The sequence below is a fragment of the Geotrypetes seraphini genome, chromosome 1 (assembly GCF_902459505.1).
Source record: "Geotrypetes seraphini chromosome 1, aGeoSer1.1, whole genome shotgun sequence".
Lineage (NCBI taxonomy): Eukaryota > Metazoa > Chordata > Amphibia > Gymnophiona > Dermophiidae > Geotrypetes > Geotrypetes seraphini.
In genome coordinates, this window is record NC_047084.1 from 520,847,647 (window position 1) to 520,874,958 (window position 27,312).

The window sequence follows — 27,312 nt, forward strand, 5'->3', positions numbered from 1 at the left end:
TATTCTACACCGAACGTATTGGACACCATATAAACTATCTAAGATTTCATCCAAAAACTCCAATATATGCTGGTCTTGCCACTCTGTCATTGATACACTTGATCACATGTTGGTCCGATGTCCTAACATAGCCAATTATTGGTCACACATCTGGGCTGTGACATGTAATATATTACCAATACATTCTGTGCTATCTTACTCAGTAGTTATTTTTAGTGGGTTGACTGTTGACGAAAGCTTAGATAAATACCAACTGAGATTATTATCTTGTTTATTACAATTAGCACTTAAAACTATAATTACTAATTGGAAAGACTTGACATCTTTAAACACTAATGTTTGGTGGAATACTGTCTGCCTCTATGTTAAATACGAGAAAGTGGCTGCCGAAAAAACGAAGTCATTGGCTACCTTCGATGAGATATGGTCACCTGTCATGTCTCTGATAAAGCTACAGTAACCGAGTCTAATTGCTAACTTTGAAGTTCATGCTTTCTCCTCCAAACTTTTCCTTGATATTTCATCATTGAACATGAGTAATCATGTATGTGATATTATGTAAATGCATTTTCGATTTTGTGTGTAGTTATGTACTCCTGATGTACTGTTTTTCTTGTTCTTGGTTCCATGTTTTTTGTACTTTTTGATAAACAAATAAAAAAAGATTGAACACAAAAAAATTACGCAATGGCGCTGTTTAGAGAAATGCCAGGGTTTTAAAGGCCTACATTTCCAGCACCTACCTTTCATGAGAATCACATCTACAGAGACAATTAATTGCACCTAAGGCCGCTTCCAGCATTAACGACACAATCAGAAGAAGTAACAAATTGATTCTGGAAGAGATCAAACTGGCTATGTCACTTGAAGCCCATATGATGAAAATTACAACTGTATTATTTTGGTCACACCATCAGAAAAGAGAGGTCACTGGAGAAGGACATCATGTTTGGGAAGATTGAAAAGGGCGACTTGCAAAACTGATTTCTTTTTAGATCTACAATTCATTAAGTTACTAGGACTCGAGCATGAGTCGATAACAGCTAACAACAACAAATTAAGTAGTTTTTAATTTAGCCTTAAATTCCTTCAAGTTTTGAAACAACCTTAAATCATCTGTAAGAGCATTCCACAATTGGGGACTTTTAATATAAAAGGTTGAATTCTTATATTCCTCTAAGTATACTGAATGGAATGATATCACATTTAGCTTGTTTAAGGTTGCTGAACGCAATAATCTAGAATGTTGATGAAGATGAAGTGAGGAGGTGAGGACAGGTGAAATCATGTTATTTAGCACTTTGAATACCTTTGACAAAGTTTTATACCAGATATAGTATTCTACAGGTAACCAATGAAGATCCACAAGATCTAACAAGATGGCGGCCAGTAGGTCATCAGCTGTGCTGTCTCTCTCACCCCACTTTTTTGTTTTTGTTTTGCTTTGTTTATGCTTTTTTTTGTTTTTGTTTGATCTTCTGTTTTGGTAGGTTATTCTGACTTTGTTACTTTGGTTTGGGCCTCACTTCTTAATTTTACATCACTAGATTATTGAATTAAATCATTGAATTCTCCGATTTGACTGTTGGCTCTGGTCCAACGGTCGAAGGACCTCCTACCTGCTGTTCTTTGCGCCACCAGCGGGAGAGGTTTATTTGATTGCAGCTTATGTGGAAAGGCACTTCCCTCCCCCGCTGAAGTGGAGCCCTGAAAGGAGGGAGCTATTGAGTGTTGCCAGTTCTTCGGTTGCTTTTGGCAGTGGCGATGATGCGCTTCCCTCTCCCAAGCCCCGATTCTCCCAAGTGCCTAATCGGGGCTTGTGTGGACATTTGCAAGACATAGGAATCACAGACCAAGTTTTGGACTGGTTTTCTTCCTTTTTTACTGATCGGTCCTCCAAAGTCGTCTTCAACACAACATCCTCAGATTCAATAATAACAGAATATGGAATTCCACAAGGTTCAATTTTGTCTCCTTTACTGTTTAATATTTTCCTAGCCCCTCTTTTAACCTTAGGACAATCTATCGGTTTCACAACGTTTGCGTACGCAGATGACATTCAATTAGTTCATCCGATTGACTTAAACAATGCAAACAAAATAATTCTTATTAACCAAAAACTAGAAAAAAAATCAATATTTGGCTCAACTCAAATATGCTCTCTTTGAACGTCGATACTTATGATTTTCCCCATCAAAGATGGACTCACCCTTCAAACTCCCCTTAAGTTCAAAACTCAATCTATCAAAGTGGTATCTTCATTAAAGTTACTAGGAATCACGTTTGATAGTAAACTAACATACCATATACATATCAGCACAGTAGTCCAACGCTGCTTTTATCGATTGCGTATGATAAGATCTCTATCTAAACTATTAGAACCTGCTTCTTTGAACATTTTGATTCACTCTCTTGTGATCGCATGTATTGTAACACCCTCTTTAAAGGCATAACAAAAAAAGAAATAAGAAGACTCCATCTAGTACAAAATACTGCAGTAAAAATTTTATTTAATCCAAAAAAATATGATCATGTCACCCCATTTTTACATAAAGTTCACTGGTTGCCTATACAACATAGAATCACCTATAAAATTATTTTATTAACATTTAAAACCAGAGAAAATAATCAGCCTGAATTCATTAATAACCTACTTATCCCTTACAACCTTACAAGAACTCTGCGATCTACAGCTCCAAACCTTTTTGTTATCCCATCATTGAAATATATAAAAACATTAACGTCCGCAATTTTTTCTGTTTGTGCCCCTTCTCTTTGGAACAGTATTCCAAACTACCTACGTGAAAAACTTACACTAACAGACTTTAAGTCTCCCAAGGGAGAGACACCGCACTACACCAAGGACACGGACCTGAGGCAGAGGAGGTTGCTGAGGAAAGGGAAGTCTGCTATTGTGGTGGGAGACTCGATCTTGAGAGAGGTAGACAGTCACGTAGCTGGAGGAAGGGAGGACCGGCTAGTGACTTGTCTCCCAGGGGCCAAGACACGAGACATCACTGATAGGATCGAGAGGATCCTGGATGGAGCAGAGACAGAGGAGACTGCGGTAATAATCCACGTCGGAACAAATGATGTGAGCCGGCGGAACTTCAGCATGGCCACACTGACTGACCAGTTCAGGGTCCTGGGACGAAAGCTGAAGTGGAGCACACGGAGGATAGCATTCTCGGAGATCCTGCCTGTACCGAGAGCAGATGCAAAGAGGCAGGCAGACCTCCAGGCTGTGAATGCATGGTTGAGGAGATGGTGCCAGGAGGAGGGCTTCCACTTTGTGAGGAACTGGACGTCCTTCTGGGGAAAGAGCAAGCTCTACCGGCGGGACGGCCTGCACCTGAGCACAGCGGGAACTAGACTACTGGCAGCCAATGTGAGGAAGGAGATCGAGAGGGCTTTAAACTGAGGAGAGGGGGAAAGCTGACAGCTGATCTGATGTTGACGCTTCGGACAACAGTATCCAGAACAGATGCTGAACGGGCTGACTGCAGGGAGTAAGCAGAGGGACTGGAGGATCTTATGATCAGACAGCGAGGGAAACATCAGGTAAAGGGAGCTTGCTGGGAGAAGACTAAGGGGCATGGAGACACAGGGGGACTGGGTGGCACGAGGGCGAAAGCTGAGGGCAATATAGAGGTACCACAAGGCGAGGGGGGATCAAACAGAAGCTCAATGGATGATAGCCAAGGAGGGGGCCGGTAGGGCTAGAAAACCCAGAGGAAAAGCGGGGAAGTGGGGTGGCGGGAATGTGGGGAAGCTGAAAGCTAAGAGGGTAAAGGCTGAGGGCAAAGCAGAAGCACAGGGAACAGGAGAACTGCCCGAAATCCAAGGGCAGGCGGCCCAGGTAAATGCTGAGGTGGAGGAAAAACGACGGGACCTACGGGACCTGCGGTGCTTATACGCAAATGCAAGAAGCCTCATGGCCAAGTTGGGTGAACTAGAAGTCGTGGCCAAGGGGGAGGACCTAGATATAATTGGAATTGCAGAAACCTGGTGGACAGAGGAAAATCAATGGGATGTGGCGCTGCCGGAGTACAAGCTCTACAGGAGGGACAGGACCCACAAGAAGGGGGGAGGCATAGCACTATATATAAAGGACTCTATCCACTCGGTCGGGATGGATATGGCAATGAAGGCAGAGGGGCTGGAATCGCTATGGGTCAAATTGCCGGGAAACAAGGGTGCAGGCATAAAACTGGGGCTGTATTATCGCCCACCTGGTACGCCAGAAGGAGTCGGACACGACTTGGAAGCGGAACTGAGACAGGAATGCAGGACTGGAAGTGTAACAGTGATGGGGGACTTCAACTACCTGGGAATAGACTGGAGTACGGGTCACTCCAACTGCACTAGGGAAACAGGATTTGTAGAAGCTGTGAGGGACTGCTTCATGGAGCAACTAGTCAAAGAACCGACGCGAAGGGGTGCTACTCTTGACCTCATCCTAAACGGATTAGGGGGGCCTGCAAGAGGGGTAGAAGTGGGAGGACCACTAGGCAACAGTGATCACAACGCGATCAGATTCACATTAGAAAGGGGGACACCCATAGTAAGGAGGACCGCAACAACTGCGCTCAACTTCAAGAAAGGGAACTATGTTGCTATGAGGGAAATGGTGGGGAGGAAGCTCAGAAACATCTTTAGGATGGAGACTGTGGGAAGCGCCTGGACCCTATTCAGGGACACCCTGCAGGAAGCACAAAGAATGTACGTCCCCAGTTTCAGGAAAGGCTGCAAGAACAAGCGATCAAAGGACCCGGTTTGGATGTCAACTGAAGTAAAGAGGGCAATAAATGACAAAAAAGTATCCTTCCGGAGATGGAAAAAGGACCCAATGGAGGAAAATCACCAGGCGCACAGGAAATGCCAAAAGGAATGCCACCGAGAGGTTAGAAAAGCGAAAGGGGAATACGAAGAGGGGCTGGCCAGGGAGGCGAAAAACTTCAAGGCATTCTTCAGTTACGTAAAGGGGAAGCGACCAGCGAGAGAGGAGGTGGGGCCATTGGACGATGGGAATAGGAAGGGAGTGATTAAGGAGGATAAAGAGGTAGCTGAGAGGTTGAACACGTTCTTCTCGTCGGTTTTCACGAGCGAAGACACATCTAATATACCGGACTCAGAGGAGCTCATGAGTGGGGAACAAGCCGAAAAATTGGAGCACATAGAGGTAAGTAAGGAGGATGTCCTCAAACAGATAGACAGGTTAAAATGCGGTAAATCTCCGGGCCCGGATGGGATCCACCCAAGGGTTCTGAAGGAACTAAGACAAGAAATAGCGGGCACAATCCAGCATGTTTGCAACCTATCCTTGAAAACTGGTGAGGTACCAGAGGACTGGAAATTGGCGAATGTCACACCTATCTTCAAGAAGGGATCGAGGGGTGACGCTGGGAACTACAGGCCGGTGAGCCTGACTTCAATTATAGGGAAGATGGTGGAAGCTATGATCAAGGACGGCATTTGCGGAGCACATCGAGAGGAATGGCCTACTGAGAACAAGCCAGCACGGATTCTGTAAGGGAAGGTCGTGCCTAACGAACCTTCTGTACTTCTTTGAGGGAATAAGCAGTCGGGTGGACAATGGGGAGCCCATAGACATCATTTACCTCGATTTTCAAAAGGCTTTCGACAAGGTGCCACATGAAAGGCTGCTTAGGAAGCTGTGGAACCACGGGGTGGGAGGGGATGTGCACAGATGGATCAAGCACTGGTTGTCGGGTAGACTGCAGAGGGTCGGAGTGAAGGGCCAATATTCTGACTGGCGGGGAGTCACAAGCGGTGTGCCACAGGGATCGGTGCTGGGGCCGTTACTCTTCAACATATTTATCAATGACCTGGAAAAGGAGGCAAAGTGCGAGGTTATAAAATTTGCAGACGATACCAAACTGTGCGGCAGAATTAGGTCCAGGGAGGAGTGTGAGGACCTGCAAAGGAACCTGGACAAGCTGGAAGACTGGGCAAACAAATGGCAAATGCGCTTTAACGTGGAAAAATGCAAGGTCATGCATATAGGGAAAAAGAACCCGTTGTTCAACTACAAATTGGGGGGGGGGAGCATTGTTGGGAGACAGCAGACTTGAGAGAGACTTGGGTGTGCTGGTGGATGCATCACTGAAGCCATCTGCACAGTGCGCAGCAGCCTCGAAAAAAGCCAACAGGATGCTGGGCATCATAAAGAGGGGCATAACAACCAGGACGCGGGAAGTCATCATGCCATTGTATCGAGCGATGGTGCGTCCACATCTGGAATACTGCGTTCAGTATTGGTCGCCTCAAGAAGGACATGGCGGTACTTGAGAGAGTCCAAAGGAGAGCAACGAAACTGGTAAAAGGGCTGGAACACTGCCCATACGCCGAGAGGTTGGATAGGCTGGGGCTCTTCTCTCTGGAAAAAAGGAGGCTCAGGGGAGATATGATAGAGACCTTCAAGATCATGAGGGGCATAGAGAGGGTGGATAGGGACAGATTCTTCAGACTGAAGGGGACAACAAGTACAAGGGGGCATTCAGAGAAACTGAAGGGAGATAGGTTCAAAACAAATGCAAGGAAGTTTTTTTTCACCCAAAGGGTCGTGGACACTTGGAATGCGCTACCGGAGGAAGTGATCAGGCAGAGTACGGTACAGGGATTCAAACAGGGATTGGATGGATTCCTGAGGGATAAAGGGATCGTGGGATACTGAGGGAGGAGCTGGGATGTAACACAAGTATAGAAAGCTAACCAGGTAATAAGTATAGAAACCCAACCAGGTTGTGCATGTGCAAGACCGGAGGGTTAGAACTTCGATGGGAAGATAGGACTTCAATGAGAAACCAAGGTGGCAAGGGAGCCCCTTCTGGTGATTCAGACAGGTCGTGACCTGTTTGGGCCACCGCGGGAGCGGACTGCCGGGCAGGATGGACCTATGGTCTGACCCGGCGGAGGCACTGCTTATGTTCTTATGTTCTTATGTTCTCTTTCTCGACGCTTTTTATACCTAACTATCCTTTTAAGGACAACCTAGCATTTAGAAGGAATCTTAATACCTGTTCCCCTTCCTATTGGTCTTCTCCTTTACATGTTTTCTTTTTGTTTACATATTGTAGTTCCAGCCCTCTTTTCCTTCTTGTCTCTGTTTGTTAATTTTTTGTTAGTTTATTAGTCCTTAAAAGCTAATATTTGCCCTAGTGTTGTGTCTTTTTAAACTATATTTTAGTTAGTAGATGGTTTTAACATTTTTTTTACACTGCCTAGAAGATTTGATTAGGTGGTATAAGAAATTTTAAATAAACTTGAAACTTGAATGCAATGATTGTCTGAGTGGTGCAGGGTGGAGGCCACAGTGACCGCTCGATCAGCCGGGCTGGAAAAAGGCCGTGGGAGTGACGTTGGTGCCACTGTAGGGAGGGTGCAGAGTTGGCGGTTGGGGATGAGAGGAGAGAAGCCCACGGTGAGCAGGGAGAGAGAGAGACTGGTGGGAAGGAGAGGGAGAGGTGAAGGAGTCGGGATGCTGCCTACAAGTAGCTGCCTGAGGACAGAAGAAGGACGGAGGCACTCCCAGCTCCATGTTGGTGCCGTAGCCACCTACCACTACAGCCCGTTCAGATAAGGGATCCCTCTGCTCAGGATTGCGGCAGAGACCAACGATGAAGAGCAGCGCACAGACGGGGAATCAGCCCTGTTGGAGCGGGAGTCCTGGGCATTTGTATATCTTCGCCAAAGCCTAGATGGTGACTTGCACAGGACTGAGCTCAATTGGAATTTTAGTTTAATTTTCTCTAGTGTTAAAATTTTTAATTTGCTTAAATGTACTCTATTTTTATTTTTAAAGTAATTTTTGTTTTAGTTTTTCATACTTGTTAGGATATGTATATATCTTGTATCTTTCTCTGTCTCTTCCTTTCCTATCAGAATATGTTCAATGGAGTTCCTTTCTGTTTTTAATTGTTATATTGTAAACCGCTTAGGTCATGAAAATGTGGGAGCGGTATATCAAATTTTTAATAAACATAAACATCTATTGGTAATGGAGTGATGTGATCCTGTCTTGATGACCAAAAGATAGCCCTGACAGTTTTTACATTCATGCACTCAAAACAAATTTCCCTATCTGTCCTGGCAGGCTCACAATCTACCTAACATATCCAACCTATAATTTTTTTTCCCTTATTCTGTATTAGGTAAGGGAGAGTCTGTGCTCTTTATGTGCGACCAACTTGAAATACTCTGTTAATGTGTAACATTTGCATATTCCAGTTTGCTCATTTTTTCCAATATGAAGCGTGTTGATAAAAATAAATGTGATAAGGATCAAGGTGGTTTACAGTTGTTCTTTTAGAAATCAGATATAATAAGTTCCTTTTGCAAAGATCGCATAATCTAATATGGATTCCTGAGATGAAGGGGTCCTTTTACTAAGCTGCAGCAAAAGGTGCCCTAACATGCCCTTATTTGGGTTTTCCCTGCACTCTAAGGTCATTTTAAAGCAGCCATAAAATGGCCTCATATATTTTTTGTATTAATAGCTATGTACTAATGTTGCCATTAACATGCGACCATTTAAAAAAAATTACCATGTGATCAATTGTCACCACCCATTTTGTAGGAAGTAAGGGCTCTCACGGTATCCCTGCCCTAACCATAATTAGGAACCTGCCGGTCAAGTTGTATTTTTCAGATCCTGACCACCAAGTTCCTGAAATATCTTTGTTTTCATCAAACTCCTCTTGGGTCCTACCTGGCCCTATGGAACTCTCATACGAGGAAAGACTAAAAAGGTTAGGGCTCTTCAGCTTGGGAAAGAGACAGCTGAGGGGAGATATACCGTATTTTCGCGGATATAACGCGCACCCGTGTAAAACGCGCACATGGGTATAGCGCGCAGAAACCACACTTGTATGTACGGAAACTTTTGTATACAGCGCTCATGGGTATACCGCGCATGCTGCCCGACTCTCCTCTGGCCACCCCGACTCTCCTTTCGCCCTCCCCGACTCTCCTCTGGTTGCCCCGACTCACCGTTCACCCGCCCTGACTTTCGGTGCACTGCCCCGCCTCTCCGTGCGCTGTCCCGACTCTCCGTTCACCTGCCCTGACTTTCCTGTCCCCCCTTGAAGTCCTGTCCCCCCTTGAAGGTCTGCCTGTCCCCCTTGAAGGTCTGCCTGTCCCCCTTGAAGTCCTGTCCCCCCTTGAAGGTCTGTCCCCATCCTGAAAGCCTGATGCCCCCCTCGACGTCCGATTCTTCTCCCCCCTCGGCAGGACCACTCGCACCCCCACCCCGAAGGACCGCCGACTCCCCGACAATATCGGGCCAGGAGGGAGCCCAAACCCTCCTGGCCACGGCGACCCCCTACCCCCACCTCGCACTACATTACGGGCAGGAGGGATCCTAGGCCCTCCTGCCCTCGACGCAAACCCCCCTCCCCCCAACGACCGCCCCCCCCAAGAACCTCTGACCACCCCCCCAGCCGACCCGCGATCCCCCTAGCGACCCCCACGACCCCCCCACCCCCCTACCCCGTACCTTTGGTAGTTGGCCGGACAGACGGGAGCCAAACCCGCCTGTCCGGCAGGCAGCCAACGAAGGAATGAGGCCGGATTGGCCCATCCATCCTAAAGCTCCGCCTACTGGTGGGGCCTAAGGCGCGTGGGCCAATCAGAATAGGCCCTGGAGCCTTAGGTCCCACCTGGGGGCGTGGCCTGAGGCACATGGTCGGGTTGGGCCCATGTGCCTCAGGCCGCGCCCCCAGGTGGGACCTAAGGCTCCAGGGCCTATTCTGATTGGCCCACGCGCCTTAGGCCCCACCAGTAGGCGGAGCTTTAGGATGGATGGGCCAATCCGGCCTCATTCCTTCGTTGGCTGCCTGCCGGACAGGCGGGTTTGGCTCCCGTCTGTCCGGCCAACTACCAAAGGTACGGGGAAGGGGGGTGGGGGGGTCGTGGGGGTCGCTAGGGGGATCGCGGGTCGGCTGGGGGGGCGGTCGGAGGTTCTTGGGGGGGGCGGTCGTTGGGGGGAGGGGGGTTTGCGTCGAGGGCAGGAGGGCCTAGGATCCCTCCTGCCCGTAATGTAGTGCGAGGTGGGGGTAGGGGGTCGCCGTGGCCAGGAGGGTTTGGGCTCCCTCCTGGCCCGATATTGTCGGGGAGTCGGCGGTCCTTCGGGGTGGGGGTGCGAGCGGTGGGGGTGCGAGCGTCCTTCCGGATGATGAATCGGGCGTCGGGCGGGGTGTGAAATATGTAAAAAAAATTTTGTATACCGCGCTCAGGCATATAACGCGCGAAGGGTATGCGCGGTACATAAAAACGCGTATAACGCGCGCGTTATATCCGCGAAAATACGGTAATTGACGTCTACAAAATCCTGAGTGGAGTAGAACAGGTACAAGTGGATTGATTTTTCACTCCGTAAAAAATGATAAAGACTAGAGGATACTCGATGAAGTTACAGGGAAATACTTTTAAAATCAATAGGAGGAAATATTTTTTCACTCAGAGAATAGTTAAGCTCTGGAATGCATTGCTAGAGGTTGTGGTGAGAGCGGATAGTGTAGCTGGTTTTTAAGAAAGGTTTGGACAATTTCCTGGAGGAAAAGTTCATAGTCTGTTATTGAGAAAGACATGGGGGAAGCCACTGCTTGCCCTGGATTGATAGCATGGAATGTTGCTACTCCTTGGGTTTTGGCCAGGTGCTAGGGACCTGGATTGGCCACCATAAGAATGGGCTACTGGGCTTGATAGACAATTGGTCTGACCCTGTAAGGCTATTCTTATGTTCTTATGATTCCCATTTTTCTCTATGTTTAAAGCATGGGTACTGAGGGAACTAGAAACACTGGAAGTAATCAGAAAATCATTGTTTACTTTGAATTTGTTCTATCAGCAACATCAAGGCTTATTTACATTAGTTTCAAGTCTATCTTTGCTGATATGTCTAGCAGATAAGTATATTTTTCTGGTGTTTCAGGACTGTGATCAATATGTTTCAGAAGCAATTCTGCAATTAAGTAATTCTAAATATTATCAACCATAACAACCACATCCCACAGCAGCTCTGTGAGAACAGGTTATTTAAATAATCTCTAAAGTTCTCCAAAATGGTTTTATGACTAAAAGAGAATTTGCTTTTTGAATTCCTGCACATCCAAAAATGCCAATAATTTATACAGTTCCAAAGGTTCATAAATCATTGGTAGCTCTATGTGGGCATCCTATAGCAGGGATGGACAACCTGTATACACAGAGGGCCACATGAATGTCAGTGTTATCCCTTGCAGGCCACAGAGAAATTTAACAAATGCGTCATATGATTCACTGCCAACAAAACTCAATGTAATGGCTGAATGAACATAAATTATTCAGATGAGAAATAGGAGAGCAAAAATGTTCTGCAGAGAACAGAAACAGCAAAAAGCAGAGACAACAGGGGAATAATGATGTCACTGGAGCCACGCTCCAGTTATTAATTTTATTGTTGACCTGACACAGCCATGTTTTGGCAGGTGCTTGAGTCAGGGGATTCTTGTTTTTAAATGTGAGTAAACGTAATATGACCAAAGTCTAGTGCCAGAAATGGCACTGACTGGTTAAATAATGCTTAACTGGCTAAATGTAAATATTTAGTGCAAGATAACCAGTTATTTCTGCTGATTATTCATGGTTAGCAGTTAAAAATTAACCAGCTATATCACATGATAACTGGCAATTCTCAGCCCTGACGGCCATTGTAGTGGCCAAATTGGACTGTGCAAATAGAAGTCCTATCTTTGGCTGCTATACAGGCTAAAATAATACTGGATATTCCATGCCTGACACTGAATATCTGTGGTCATCGCCAACCATGAGAGTTAGTCGGCCTGCCTCCAGCAGTCTGAATATCAGTCTGAATGTGTTCACAGATCTTGTTGTTAGGCGCTATAAACTCGTGCTCGAGTCCTAGCAACTTGATGAATTGTGGATCTAAAAAGAAATCGGTCTTGTTCTAGTCCAAACAAGTCCTCCAGTGACATTCCAATGTTTTCAACATGTCCAGCCATCTGATTGTAGGTCGCTTTCTTCACATAGTTCTTTTGATATTCCCAAACATGATGTCCTTCTCTAGTGATTGCTCTCTTCTGATGGTGTGACCAAAATAAGACAGTCGTAACTTCGTCATTTGGGCTTCAAGTGACATAGCCTGTTTGATCTCTTCCAGAATCAATTGGTTTGTTCTTCTGGCAGTCCATGGCATGCCTAAAATCATTCTCCAGCACCAAAGCTTTCTGTCTTGTTTCCGTAGTGTCCAGCTTTAACATCCGTAATTGACCACTGAGACAATGAATGCGTGGACAAGTATGATCTTTGATTGCAATGTCATTTCCTTGCCTTTGAATACTTTGTCAAGAGCCTTCATTGAAGAGAGACCAAGTGCTATTCTGCAGAGTATTTCCTCCCTGCTAGTTGCTTCTTTGTTTATAAAAGAGCCCAGGAGATTGAAATCCTTTACAACTTCTTCATCATTTTCCGTGTTCATGATCTTTGTCTTGTTTATGTTCAGTTCTAATCCCATGTTATGACTTTTGGCTTTGACGTTTCTCAGTCGATACAGCATGTCTTCTTTGCTGCTGGTGATGAGCGTTGTATCATCTGCATAGCGCAGGCTGTTTCTATTTCATCCACCAACTTTGAAACCAACACTCTCTTCTTCCATATTTGCTTTCCTGAAGATGGATTTACCGTACAGGTTGTTGATCCAACAAAATAGTGCTACACCATTCAAAATGACATTGAAACAGAAAGTGTTCACTTGCTCATGTTCTACTCAAATAAAGCTTTTGGGATGCCACTTTCTTATACTTGAGTCTATCTGAAAAAAATTGTTTTATTTTATTATGGTAAATCTTAGTTTTCTTTGACCTTACTAATAGTGTTGGTTGGATAGTTTATGGAGCATTGCGAGACTTGTGATTCTGAATACGGGGATTTCAGATTGTGTGGATTGGCTGTGTACTGTATATCTTAGTGGTACATGTGGATTCTCAGTGCTCTGTTTTTCCTCTGAGGGTACTGTTAGAGTACTAGTGAGTGTCAAGCACTAGAAATTGTGTGCATGTATAACTGTAATCTAAATAATACTTTTTGATCTTATATCAGTGTATTGCAAACTGTGTGCTGTGGCAGATTCCAGGCATGCTGCCAGCAAGGAGGAGAGGTACTGGTGCTGGCTGACTGCTTACAGGACATGCCTCTTGCGGCAAGAGGCATGTCCTGTAGACAGTCAGCCGGCGCTGATGACTCTTCTCCTGGCCAGCATCTCTCCTCCTTTCTGTGCACCTCCCCTCCTCCAGGATCCCCAACTGACGAAGTGACAGGTTCAGGGTCGCGGCCGGAGGGCCTCCGCGCATGCACAAATGTCAACATGATGACATCACACATGCATGTGATATCAACGCATCGACATCCGCGCACTTACGGATGCCTTTCGGCCGCGGTATTGGATTTAATGTGCCATGGCACTGTAAACTTTGCGAGACAGTTCCTTATATTATAAGTGGAGCACTGCTTAAGCATCGGTGTGTCACGGTTTAACATTCTGTGTAAATAGAAACAGATTGCAGAGCGATGCATGAAAACAGAAAAGATATGGCTGAAGAGGAAAAGGGGTTAAAAAAGCTTTACTTCCTATTATCTGAGCCTTCATGGACCAAATATTTGTGACTGGGCAGAGCCCTGACTAAGATCCAATAATCTCCTTTGGAATTTTAAAGAATGAGCTCTGATTAATAACAGCTTGCCATTTGCTGCAGGTATTACGTTTGCTTGGGGGTGAAGTTAATGACAGAAAATGCTACCGAGTCCATCCTTCAAAACAGACTGAAGGACCCTTTCAGTAGCATGTGCTAACTGACATTAGGGCTTGATTCTATGAACAGCTCTGGTTGGCACGGTTGTCAATCAACCGTGCAGCACTGTTTATGAAATCGTGCCTAGCAGTGCTTAAGTGGGCTTAGGTGTTGCTAGGGGTCCTAATGGTAGATGCCGTTACATTAGGCCATGATTAGTGGGACTGTGTGGTGCAGTGGTTAGTGCTACAGCCCCAACACCCTGGGGTTGTGGGTTTAAATCCCACATTGCTCCTTGTGACCCTGGGCAAGTCACTTAATCCCCGCATTGCCCCAGATACACTAGATAGAGTGGGAGCCCGCCGGGACAGATAGGGATAAATGCTTGAGTGCCTGAATAATTTGTAATCCGCATAGAATTGTAGAATATGCGGAATATAAATAATTTAAATAAATTTCCTGGCCTAATTTACCAGCACCTCACACAGATGCCTAGCAATGCCTGTCAAGCTTGCCCAGTGGCGTAGTAAGGGGGCCCTAGGTGCCTAGATGGTGTGTGCACAAGCACTCCCTCCTCCTCTCCACCCCCGCCTCTTCCCACTCCTCCCCCTACTGCGCGTGCGCCCCCACTTTTGTTGTGCAGGAGTTACGATTTGGAACTCCCTGGTAGGGCAGATATGGAGCTGTTGCGAGAGGGGTATGTTTAGAAAATTGCTTAAAACAGTTATTTGTTGATTCTTTCTTTTAGACTTATCTCTTTTTTTGGTAAACCTAATAAACTGTTTTTTGATCTACAGATACGCTATTAATCTGTATCCATGATATGCTATTCATTTTTAGCCATGACTCTTAAGCTCTGTTTTTATGCAAAGTTGTTTTTTTAAAATTATATAAATCTTTATTAATTTTCAATTTGAGAACAGTGTATTAAAATATACATACAATTAACTTCATAGACAGCACTTACTATCGATTAAAGAATGCTACAAAATATTTTCCCCACACTCCCTCCTTCCCACCCTAATTCGAGAACAAAAACAAGGTGCATTAAATTATACATACAATTAAAATCATAAACAGCACTTGTATTTGATCAATGAATTTTACAAAATATATTACCCCCCTCCCTCCCACCCTTCCTGGATGTGCAAATCAAAAAGGAAAATAAAGGCATAATCCAACTACCGTATTTTCATGCATATAATGCGCACCTGTGTAAAATGTGCACACAGGTATAGCGCGCGGGAAACCAAAATTTATGTAAATAAATTAACAGATAGCGCACACATGCGTATACCGCACATGCTGCTCATTGAATTAAAACCTCCTCCTGCCTTGCCGTCCCGACTCTCCTCTTGCCGAGCTCTGCCCCGAATCGCCACCCTGCTCCTGCCTTGCCGTCCCGACTGCCCTTGAAGTCCTGTCCCCCCTTAAAGGTCTGCCTATCCCCCTTGAAGTCCTGTCCCCACCCTGAAAGCCTGATGCCCCACCCTGAAGGACCGCTGGCCCCTCCCACCCTGAAGGACCGCTTGCACCCCTCCTGACGTCCGATTCATCCCCCAGCCCCCCCGCACCGTGTGCGGTGGAGAAGCAGCCTACCGTGGGTTCGCGATGCCAGTGAGCCCTGCTGCTTCCTCTGCTGGTGGTCCCGCCCCTTCTCTGAGCCCTGCGCTGCTTCCTCTGCCGCGGTCCCGCCCTTTCTCTGAGCATATAAGAGGAAGTCTTGATGCGCCTGTATCACTGAAAGATTTACAGACAGTGTTGAAGTCCCTTAGAGTTGGATCTGCTCCAGGTGGTGATGGTTTCCAAATTACCTTATTACCTCATCTTTTAAAATTATATCAGGCTCAACTAACTAAAGGTTGCATTTCAGGGACTATGGCGGAATCTTTATTGTTTTATTGAAGCCAAATAAAGATCCTATGTTGGTTTCAAATTACAGGCCTATTTCTTTGATTAATGTAGATGGTAAATTATTGGCTAAGTTATTGGCTTTGCTCTTGGCCAAGGCTCTCCCTTACATTATAGGTATGCACCAAACGGGGTTCGTTGCTCACAGACATTCTTCAAATAATACTAGGCTGGCTTTTCACATGTTAAACTTAACAAAAGCCATAGAAGATCCGGCCTTCTCTATATCCTTGGAATGGACCTTCATGTATCAAGCAATGGATTGGTTTGGTATTGGTTCTGGATTTATACAAATAATTCAAACCTTGTATAGCTCCCCGTATGCCAGATTATATATTAATAATACTTTTTCAGAGCGTCTTCGTTTGGAGAGGGGTGTTAGATAAGGATGTCCATTATCTCCTTTGCTATTTGATATTGTTCTGGAACCCTTGTTATTAGCTATTCAACAGGCAGAGGAGATTCAGGGTATTCCTTATGCAGGTCGAGAATATAAAGTCTCTGCTTACGCAGATGATATTTTGCTTCATTTGAGGAATCCTGAAACAACCATTCCACATTTATTTGGTTTGATTGATAGATTTGGGAAATTTTCAGGATATAAGATAAATTGGAGTAAATCAAAGGTTCTTCCACTAAACGTACACTATTTCAAAGAATTATTTGACACGTTCCCTTTCCTATGGAAGGAAGGAGGTATAAAATATTTAGGCATTTGGATTCAGAAGATGTCGGAAGAGACAATGCAAGTAAATGAAAAATCCTTATTACTGAAGGTCTCAGAAATGTGTGAGCATTGGAACCCATTACATCTGTCTTGGTGGGGGAGAGTACAGATGGTAAAAATGATGATTTTGCCTGTGGTTTGTTACCAAATGGGCATGTTACCAGTTTATTTTCAGGGGTCCTTTTACAAAAAGTCGTATTCTGACAAAATTTGTTTGGCTTGGGAAAAATTGGGAGAATCGCTCTAGTATCTTTACAAAAAACAATTGTGGAGGGTGGGGTAAATTTTCCAAATTTTATAGCTATCATCAAGCCTATATAATGCACCAAGGTATGTACTGGATCCTCCCTGAACTCATGGAGCATCTTCCAGATTGGCTATATCTAGAATGGAAAATTATGTCCGCTATGCGACTATCTCATGTATTAAGTATCAGACTACCTAGATATGCTAAGGACAATGTAATTTTATTGGATACATGGAAAACAATTAAATTTATTGATAAATTAACAGATGTTCCTATAATGAAATCTACTTTGCAGTCCTTATAGTTGAACTCCAAGATTCAAGTAGGCGGTGCTGGGATCGCCTGGAAGAATTGGATGCAGGCAGGTATTTGGACATTGGATGATGTTATATCTAATGGGAAACTGCTTGATTTTTCACGGCTGCAACAATCATTTGGTGTTTTAAAGTCTTAACGTTATAGGTGGTTGCAGTTGAAGCAGGCTTTTCAGAGTGGGTTCCCTGAATGGAAAAACTTAAAAACTTATTATAGCTTGCAGATTCTTTGCTACCAGCCAGATTTAGTAGGACATCAGGCTGCCCAGTGGTACAAATTAATTTCTGAATTTTTAAATAAGAAGCCAAAAAATAGTCTTATAGATATTTGGAGCATCAAGATGAAACAGTATATTTCTGTATTTCGTTGGCCACAAATTTGGACTTGGAGGTTGAAATGAACAGCGTCAACATCTATGAGACTTTAGGTGCTTGGCCCAACCAAAGTCTTAGGCCTTCTTCCCAATGCATTCTGGAATACACTGGGAGTGATCTAAGACTCCAATTGGCCAGATCCCAACTCTCAGCTATTTCCTACCCCAAACAGCTGAGTGGCAGGAGGCTGCTTTCAGGGCTTCCCCTGCCTCTCAGCAGCTTGTGCTTCCCTTTGCTGGCTTTGCACATGTGTGAGAGTCGCTCTCACACTGATCAATTGGATGAGAGAGAAGAGGATTATGACGAACCTCTGCACAAATCATTTGCATGCAATCTTATTGGTACATCGATTGCTCTTTTACAATCAGCCAGAGAACTGGCCAACAGCAATCCAGTCGATATTAACGATTATGTTTAGTGCATCCAGGACTTAGAGGAGAGAATTAAAGGCCCCTTTTTATCAAGCCATGTTAGTTTTTGTTTTTTTTTAATTGCCATCTGTTGCAATAAAATGCTCATAGAATTCCTCATATGAATTCCTCCAAATGCTCATAGAATTCCTCCGAGCGTCAGAGCTCTTACCACAGCAGACATCAATTTTAAAAAACCCTAATGCAGCTTGATAGAAGGGGGGGTAAAATTAATTTTATTTTACAAGTTAAGATTTCACAGACCAGATATCTTGACCCAGCAGGCATTCTATCAAAGAACACATACACATGAAACTTAGGAAGCAAAGTCAAGAAAGGAGATGAGCTGAAGAATGCAGGAAGATAAGTACTCTGAGACTTTTTAAGGAAAAAAGTTTTATTCTGCATGGTTATCAGTGTATAGTGACTGTGCTCTGGAGTAGTCACAAAAGAAAAAAAAAAAACCATAACTTACACATTTAGCAGTGAGTAGATGAAAAAGTTACTTATGTTACTTTTAGATATAAATTATATACTTTGGGCTCCTTTTACGAAGCCACGTTAGCAGTTTAACGCGTGTAATAGTGTGCGCTAAACTGCCGGCCGCGCTAGACGCTAATGCCAGCATTGAGCTGGCGTTAGTTCTAGCTGTGTAGCGCGGGTTTAGTGCGCACTAAAAAGCTGGGTGTGTTAAAACCGCTAACGCGGCTTCGTAAAAGGAGCCCTTTATGTAACTGAAAAGTTAATGTATCTCAGATTGTAGAAACTGGCCAGTAGGATTTAGTTTGTAAGCATTGCAATTATTTTACAGACAAACTATTAAAAAAACCCAGATCATGCCTAAGAAGATAGGCACCTAACAGCCAATTATTTATTTATTTATTTTCAATTATGAGCTAATTATGTTAGGTGTCTAACTATAAACACTTATTTAGGCATCTATCTTTAGGTATTTCTTATACAATTTACTCCTAAATGAATTCTTTGTTTTGATCTTCATCAAGAAAGATATGGGAGAGATGCTAGTGCAAGAAATGGTATTCAGTGCTAATGAGTCACAAAAACAAATCTCTGTAAACCTGGAAGATATAATAGGGCATTTTGACAAACTGAAGAGTAGCAAATCATCTGGACCAGATGGTACATATATACCCCAGAGTACTGATAGAATTGAAAAATGAACTTGAAGAGCTATTGTTAGTAACAAATAATCGATCCATCAAATTTTATTAAAACTTGAAACTTGAACTAGCAATTTATCTTTACCATTCGGCATGGTACCAGAAGATTGGAGGGTGGTCAATGTAATATCAATTATTTAAGATTGCCAGATGTGATCTGAGAAATTATAGACTGGTGAGCCTGATATCAATGCCAGACAAAATGGCAGAGACTATTATAAAGAACAACATTACAGAGCATATAAGTAAGCATGGATTAATGAGACAAAGCCACCATGGATTTAGTCAGGGGATATCCTGCCTCACCAATCTATGATATTTCTTTGAAGGGGTAAATAAACATGTGGGTTAAGGTGAGCTGGCCAGTATTATATATCTGACTTTCAAGAGGCTCCTGAGGAAATTAGAAAGCCATGGAATAATAGGTAATGTCTTATTGTGGATTAATAACTGGTTATAAGATAGAAAACAGAGAGTAATGGTTAAATGGTCAATATTCTCAATGGAGAAGGGTAGATAGTGGGGTTCCCCCGGGGTCTGTGCTGAGACTGCTGCTTTTTAACATATTTATAAATGATGCAGAGATGGGAGTTAATTAAATTTGCTGATGATACAAAGTTCTTAAATCACAAGAGAATTGTGAAAAATTGCAAGAGAACCTTGCAAGACTGGGAGAATGAGCATTAGAATTGCAGTTGATGTTTAATGTGAGCAAGTGCAAAGTGATGCACGTGGGAAAGAAGAACCCAAACTATAGCTATGTGGTACAAGGTTCCACATTAGAAGTCACTGCCCCTTCAAAAAAAGATCTAAAGAAGATGGAGTCAGTCCAGGGGACTAAAATGGTCATAAAGAAAGATAAGAGAGAAAAGAAATGATTGTGACATTTATCTTTGCTGTATAAATGCATAAGAGGAGAGTCTCTTTCAACTGAAAGGAAGCTCATAGACTCAAGGGTGGATAAACTTAAAAGTAATCTAAGGAAATACTTTTTTTTAATGTAAAGGGTGATAGATGCATGAAATGATTTCACATTGGAGGTGCTGGAGATGAGGACTGTATCTGAATTCAAGAAGGTGTGGGATAGGCATGTGAGATCTCTTAGGAGGAGGAAGAGATAGTGGATAATATGGATGGGCAGACATTTTCTATGTTTCTAAGTGGAAAAGAGGAGACTTAGAGGGGACATGATCGAAACATTAAAGATAATGAAGGGAATAGACTTAGGGCTCCTTTTACAAAGGTGCGCTAGTGTTTTTAGCGCACGCACCAGATTAGCATGTGCTATAGCGTAAGCTAGCCGAAAATCTACTGCCTGCTCAAAAGGAGGCAGTAGTGGCTAGCGTGCTCAGCAATTTAGCACGCGCTATTCCGTGCGTTAAGGCCCTAGCGCACCTTCGTAAAAGGAGCTCTTAGTAGATAAAGACAGGTTGTTCACCCTCTCCAAGGTAGGGAGAAAGAGAGGACACTTTCTAAAGTTAAAAGGGGATAGATTCCGTACAAATGTAAGGAAGTTCTTCTTCACCCAGAGAGTGGTGGAAAACTGGAATGCTCTTCCGGAGGCTGTTATAGGGGAAAACACCCTCCAGGGATTCAAGACAAAGTTAGATCAGTTCCTGCTAAACCAGAACGTACGCAGGTAGGGCTGGTCTCAGGGCACTGGTTTTTGACCTAGGGGCCGCGGCGGCGGGAGTGGACTGCTGGGCACAATGGGCCACTGGTCTGACCCAGCAGCGGCAGTTCTTATGTTCTTGTGTTATCTATTTTCTGTAGCGATTGATGTATGGCTTTGATCTCAAACTCTAACCTGACGTTGCTTTGGGGTCAGATTGTTCAATTTGGGCTAAATAGTACGCTTGTAATTTTAAGAAAACGTAATAAAAAGTGTCGTAATATAAAAATTGGTGTGTTTCCCCCTTCCTCCATTTAAAAAATTCATTAAAAAAATTATTTTCCTTTGACATGTTACCGCTGCTGCCGGGGTGGGGGGGTGGGGGGATTGGAGGGTGGGGATTGGATTCATGGTATGTTCTGAAAAATACTTTGTTATGAGCTTTGTTATTCGTGTGTTCTTTAATAAAAATGATTTAACATTAAAAAAAAAAAAATTCATGCATGTTTGTTTGAGGAGTGTGTGTGCAAAGATATGGTAACGTGTGTTTTGTTAGGGTGAAGAGGCCCTATAAGGCAAGTGTGTATGTGCATCTGGGTATGTGTGTCTCTTTGTGTATGTATGTGTGTTTTCTGCTCACATGTGCAGATAGAAATATAGATTATCCCCAATAAGCATTATTGCTTAGGACAGTGGTTCCCAACCCTGTCCTGGAGGAACACCAGGCCAATTGGGTTTTCAGGCTAGCCCTAATGAATATGCATGAAGCAAATATGCATGCCTATCACTTCCATCATATGCAAATCTCTCTCATGCATATTCATTAGGGCTAGCCTGAAAACCCGATTGGCCTGGTGTTCCTCCAGGACAGGGTTGGGAACCACTGGCTTAGGAGAAACACTCCTAACCAGATGTCTGGTTGTCAGCCACTTTGAAATATCAAACCCTTTTTTTTAAAAGTGAATGTCTCTTAGCTATGTGCTTTTATGACAGTTATAAAAAGAATGTGTTATACATGGGATTGGGCAGTGAAAGCTGATATCGCTATACAAAAAAAAGAAGAAATACCGTATTTGCCGGCGTATAAGACGACTTTTCAGTACCTTAAAATCCTCCCCAAAGTCGGGGGTCGTCTTATACGCCGGGTACTGTTTACATGCCCTTACTTTACATGCCCTAACATCTCCTTCCTTACCTCCTTATGGTGCTTACGGTACTAGTAAACCTGCCGGGACATCAGCGGGGCCATGGCGGGACATCAGTGTGACAAGGGTGCCAGCTCCTTCATCCTGCGCAGCGGGAAGCAGCGGCGCTCTGGCCCCACCCATTTACGTCTCTCGCACATGCGGCCGTGTGTGGAGTCTAGCCCTTAAGGAAGTTGCGGGGGCGAGCAGGAGGCGTGCCGCTGTGTATGGCTGTGTAGGGCTGGCACTCCTGTCCCATTGATGTCCTGCAATTTTACAGTTTACATTAAAGGCAGTGTGTAATAAAATACATAGTGCAACTATAGTACTGATAAAGTACCGTATGGTATGGTACTATCCATATATGGATAAGAGTGGACCAGACTGCTGCTAGTGAGATGGAGACAGGGAGGGCACCAATCAAATCAGGTTTGTATACAGCCAACCACAGTACGGTACTTATTTGTTGTGCAGAAGGTGTGCGGAAGAAGGGGTAGTCTTATATGGCGAGTATATAACAAACTCTATATTTTAAGTGTAAAAGTTGGGGGGTCGTCTTATACACCCAGTCGTCTTATACGCCGGCAAATACGGTACTTAATAACGACGAACTAGAAAAAAACTTGGGATAAACAAAGAGGATCCCTATGTGACAAGAGGATGGGATCAATGCAAAACAAATGACTTTCACATTTCAATAAAGGCATAGAGGATTGTAACCTTTATGGAGTGGCAGGTACAGTCCTAGACAGAAACATAGAGGAGTGTGAGGAGTCTATAGGACACTGCCACTTCCCCTTAAGGTTACTCCCTCACAGTGTCAGAGCTACCTTAAAACTCAGTCCCATCCAAGGGTGAAAAGACATGGGAGGGGTGGATCCAGGGGGACATGGTCTAGGACAGAGGTGCCAAAGTCCCTCCTCGAGGGCCACCATCCAGTTGGGTTTTCAGAATTTCCCCAATGAATATGCATGAGCTCTATTTGCATGCACTGCTTTCATTGTATGCTAATAGATCTCATGAATATTCATTGGGGGAAATCTTGTCTAGGACCCCTGTCTAGGAAGTATAAAAGCCCAGGGCGCAGCTAGTTTAAAGGGGCCTAGAGGGAAACAACAATGCCCAACTGCATTTGCCTCCACAACCTACCTGTGAAGTTCAGATGCTGCAATCAGGTAGGCCAAGTTCAACTTGGAACCTTTCAATTTTGGATTTTTGACCTAAGTAACTGCTAAAGACTACATTAGTAACTCTGGAGAACCAGGCTAGTGACAAGTAAAGTCTGCTGCCATTCTGAGAGCTATTAACATACACCATGGCCCTGCAGGCGTAGGCCACTGAAGAACCTTGATATATCTAAAGAATATTTTTGTGGTTATATCCTCTCTAGTACAACATGATATGACTTAGCGGAGGATATAGTTGGCATAAGTTGATCAAACGTCCCTGAAATAAGCATAAAAGAGATGAAGTTATGTAATACAGTATTCACATTAGGGGTTGTGCATAAGATGGATATTTTACCTCTTCACGGCAGTATTTAGGAATGAAACAGGACCCCTACCTAACAATTATAATAAATGCTATTTTCTTTTACCTATACCCATTATGTGGCTCCAATTTGGCCTGGCTCCAGGCTCACACTCACTCATGTTACCACAGTAGCAAATCACCTTGACTGGATGGTATACATCCCAGAGTGCTGATAGTATTGAAAAATGAACTTGCAGAGCTATTGTTAGCAATTTGTTATTTTTCTTTAAAAAGTAGCATAGTACCAGAAGAGTGGAGGGTAGCCAACATGACATCAATTTTTAAAAAGGGTTCCAGAGGTGAACCGAGAAATTATAGACTGATGAGTCTGATCTTGCTGCCGGGCAAAATGGTAAAGACTAATATGAAGAACAAAATGACAGAACATATACGTAAGCATGGATTAATAAGAGAAAGCCAACATGGTTTTAGTTAAGGGAAATCCTGCCTCACTGTGGATGGGCTGACTAGATGAGCCATTTGGCCTTTATCTGCCGTCATGTTTCTATGTTACTACATTTCTTTGAAGGGGTGAATGAACATGTGGATAAAGGTGAGCCAGTTGATATCATGTATTTTTGGATTTTCTTTTTTTAAAAAAGTTCTTTATTGATTTTCAAACTACAAATGCGCCATAAATGAATCACATATATGTACATTGTATAATAAGCGCAGCAAACTTTCAAATATTACTGCAACAAAGAAATTTTCCCCTCCCTCCCAGCTAATATACAAATAACTCAAAACTTCATGAAACCATTCATAAAATCATAAAATGCCATTCCCTTCCCTCCCCCTCCCCCCAGGATGTGTACATTTACTTACTTATAAAATAAAATAAATTAAATTATTCCTCTTTACAGTATTTAGTCAATGGCTTCCACACCTCTATAAAATTCTTCAATCTTCCCTGATGTATGGGCATACAATGCTCCATTTTATATGTATAACACAGGGATTCCTGTGGAGGCTTATGAGAATCATTCACGTCGATGTAATGTTAGAATCTTTGGTTCGGCTGAGGGTTCGGAGGGGAAAAACTGTCACCTTCCTTGAAAATTTATTGCCAAAAGTGTTCCCTATTTCAGTATGTTTGGATTTTCAAAAGGCATTTGACAAAGTACCTCATGAGGAAATTAGAAAGTCATGGGATAGAAGGTAATGTACTATTATGGATTAAAAACTGGTTGAAAGACAGAAAACAGAGTAGGTTTAAATGGTCAATATTCTCAATGGAAAAGTGTACACTTCTTCCTCCGTATTCGCTGTGATAGGGGATTAACAGAACTGCAAATACAGAAAAACCGCAAATAACTTTTTCATGTGTTATTTGCTGTTTTCTATTAAAAACCATCGTGAATATGGTGAAACCGCGAATAACATGGTGGGAGACCTGGCCTGTTCCTGAAGGAGAGGCAAAGTACAGTGAAGAAAGTGCTGGGAATCAGCGATATTCTCTATGCAAGCTGATGTAATTTGGGGGGAGGAGCCAGCAAGCTAAAAACCATGAATAATTGAAACTGCAATTACTGAAACCGCGAATAAGGAGGGGGAAGTGTAAATAGTAGGGTTCCCAGGGGTCCATACTGGGACTGCTTTTATTAGTGATCTAGAGATGGGAATAACTAGTGAGATAATTAAATTTACTGATGACACAAAGTTGTTCAAAGTTCTTAAATTGAAAGAGGATTGTAAAAAATTGCAACAGGACCTTGTGAGAGTGGAAGACTGGGCGTTGAAATGGCAGATGACGTTTAATGTGAACAAGTGCAAAGTGATGCATGTGGGAAAGAGGAACCTGAACTATAGCTATGTGATGCAGGGTTCTGTGTTAGGAGTCATTGCCCAGGAAAAGGATCTAGGTGCCATTGTTGAGAATACATTGAAACCTTCAGTGCAGTGTGTGGCAGGGACTAAGAAAGCAAATAGAATGTTAGAAATTATCGGGAAAAGAATGGGAAACAAAGATGAAAATGTTATAATGCCATTGTATCACACTATAGTACGGCCACACCTTGAATACTGTGTGCAGTTCTGGCCACCATATCTAAAAAAAGATATTGCAGAATTGGAAAAGGTACAGAGAAGGCTAACAAAAATGATAAAAGGGATGGGACGACTTCCCTATAAGGAAAGGCTAAAGCAGCTGGGGCTCTTCAGCTTGGAGACGAGACAGCTATAGAGGTCTATAAAATAATGAGTGGAGTGGAAAGGCTAGAGGTGAATCTCTTGTTCACTCTTTCCAAAAATACTAGGACTAGGGGACATGCGATGAAGCTACTAAGTAGCAGATTTAAACAAACCGGAGAAAATATTTCTTCACACAAAATGTAATTAAACTCTAGAATTCGTTGCCGTAGAATATGGTGAAATCAGTTAGCTTAGCAGGGTTTAAAAAAGGCTTGGATAATTTCCTAAAAGAGAAGTCTATAGGCCATTATTGAGATAGCTTGGGGAAATCCACCGCTTATTCCTAGGGTAAGCAGCATAAAATCTGTTTTACTACTTGGGATGTAGCTAGGTACTTGGGACCTGGGTTGGCCACTGTTGGAAACAGGATACTGGGCTTGATGGACTTTTTGTCTGTCCCAGTATGGCAATTCTTATGTTCTTAAGGAGATAGCCTGCATGAGGTACACAGAGCAGCAGGAATGACTATAGCCATGCTACTGGGCAGACTAGATGTCATCTGTCATCTGTTACTACTGCATTTTCCAAATACACTGGCAACAATTAGAGATAACAAGATATGTGTGGTTGCCATTCATACAGTTCCAGAAGGAAAGATTATTACATAGCATGAGATTCTGAACTAACTCGGCCAGAATTTGGCTGCACGACTCATATTCCAGGAGAACCATTATACTCACATTACCCCTCTCCTAAAGTCACTTCATTGGCTTCCCATCCATTTCAGACTACAATTCAAACTCCTTTTACTGACCTACAAATACACTCATTAAGCTGCCCCTCACTATCTCTCTTCACTTATCTCCCCCTATGATCCCCTCTGTGAGCTCCACTCAGCTAGTAAGTCCCTCCTGTCTGTGCCCTTCCCTTCAACTGCCAACTCCAGTCTCCATCCTTTCTGCCTTGCTGCGCCATATGCTTGGAACAAGCTGCCCAAAACCCTATGGCGGGCTCCGTCTCTGGCAGTATTCAAGGCCCAGTTAAAAGCCTACCTCTTTGAGAGTGCTTTCAACTCCTAACTCCTTTCACCTTGGGTTCTGCATCCCGAACCCTATATGTCGTGTCTGTCTGTCCAAGTTGGATCGTAAGCTCTTCTGAGCAGGGACTGTCTATAAATTTCAAAATGTACAGCGCTGTGTATGCCTTTCAGCGCTATACAGTATACAGTAAGTGATAAGGAGGAGGAGTAGTAACTCTTTTCTTTCTTAAACAGAAATGGTACAATAAAATCCAGGATACCAACACATAACATCTGAGGTGTGGCAATGATGCATGATTACACAATGCTTCCAAGATTGCTCATTTTTCAGTGCCTGCCTCAACTGGCAGGACCAACTTATCATTTCTCTTTCTGCAAATTTAGTAGGGTTAAATATTTCCAAATGAAAAATCCACAGGCAATTTGAACCACCAATGTTATTAGCACTAAACTCTGGCTCTGAATGTAATTGGCTTCCAAATAAAGGAAATCAATTACACCGAACAAAGAATTTCCGTAAGGTAGAATATGCTTGACCCAAATTTTCTTCCTCCACTATGCAGCACATACTGTAGCTGTAAAGTTAGGAATTTCTATGAAATATTCTACATGTTTCTCTCCTCTCCAGTCCTTCCTTCCCTCCATAGTCCTCCCTATCCTCTTCTAACCCCTTCCTCTGTAATGTCGCCTAGAGCTTGTATAGGTATGTGCGACGCACAAATGGAAGAACTAAAATAAATAAATACTGTTTTCCTCACTGACTGCAGAAAATATTATCCAAGTTTCTTCTTATCCATCACAGATGGACTCGCCTTTATACTTGACAGCCGTCTATAACTTT